General features: G+C 36.5%; 1 protein-coding gene across 3 annotated transcripts in view; it reads right to left on the bottom strand.

Moving 5' to 3' along the window:
• The window catches only part of LOC106868088 (probable ubiquitin carboxyl-terminal hydrolase MINDY-4), a 105253-nt gene that overhangs the window by 49934 nt on the left and 54061 nt on the right, over nt 1–1258 (bottom strand). The window lies entirely within an intron of this gene.

Raw genomic sequence — 1258 nt, 5'->3', positions numbered from 1 at the left:
ACACACACACACACGCGTGTGTGTGTGTACCCTTGACTTGACATTATATGATGGCTGTAAGCAAGCATCACTGTCATAAGAGCAATGCTACTCATTCCTAGTCTTCCATAAAAACATGTCTGAGCACAAGAATTATTATCTTGCTTTGAAACAGATGAGAGTTGGCAACAGGAAAGGCATCTAATTGTAGAAAAGCTTCCTTAACAAATCCTGTCCGCCCAATGAAAGTATGGAAATGTGGATGCTAAATGATGATGATCATGGAGATGAATAATTGATCATTAATTTTATTACAATAGTAAGCATTGGTTCTTAAATATTCAGAATTATAAAGCTCACCTGATATATAGTCATAGCATGATACACAACACAGTAATCTCCCTTGCAATATGAGAGTGTATGAAAATTGCCTATATCCCACTCATCAAAAATATTTAGTGTTATACCTGATATTAGAAATTCGAAGACAAAGTTGTAAAAAAATAAAGAAAGAAAAGAAAAGAAATAAATAATAAAAAATAAAATATGACAAAAAAAAAGACACTGAGGGAAGATTTATAGTAGTGGTAAAGACAGCAGTAAGATGGTGGGGAAATAATTTTATAGGGAACCAATGGTGTGAATTTGGCCCGGAATGCGTGTATGTTTGTAAGATAACAGTCTAAACATGAGAAAATGACATAAGTGCTGTTTTAACCCAAACCAGACCTAGATTAAGCAGACCTATGAGAAAAAAAAAAGGAAGTTCTAGTCATGACAAACCTGACTTTTTGTTATATCAATGACTATATTGTCCATTGTATCCTAATTTCATTTAAGATTTACTTATTTAATTTCAAATGTGATTTTGGAAAATGACTGGCTGCTATTTCCAGCAGATGGAGTGACCACATATAGCGGCTTGCTCTCTTCTTTGCTCTGATGAAAAGGGTATCTGTATGCTGTAGCATGATAAAATAAAAATAATGAGGCAATACAGGAGCCTGTATGAGATTATATGAGTGGTTAGTAACGACAGCTTAATGTCCCCCAAATGATGACTATCTGAAGAAAGAGGAGAGAGAGAGGAGGGAAGGAGGGAGGAGGGAGAGAGGAGGGAGGGAAGGAGAGAGGAGGGAGAGATAGAGGAGGGAGAGAGGACAGGAAAGTGGGAAAAATAAGTATGAGAGACAGAAGCTGTGAGGAAGAGTTGAGATATGAAAGAAAGGAGAGGACAGTAAGAGAGAGAGAAAGTGACAATAAGAGAGAGAGAGAGAGA

The sequence above is a fragment of the Octopus bimaculoides genome, chromosome 1 (assembly GCF_001194135.2).
Source record: "Octopus bimaculoides isolate UCB-OBI-ISO-001 chromosome 1, ASM119413v2, whole genome shotgun sequence".
Lineage (NCBI taxonomy): Eukaryota > Metazoa > Mollusca > Cephalopoda > Octopoda > Octopodidae > Octopus > Octopus bimaculoides.
This window is presented reverse-complemented; position numbering and strand designations above follow the sequence as displayed.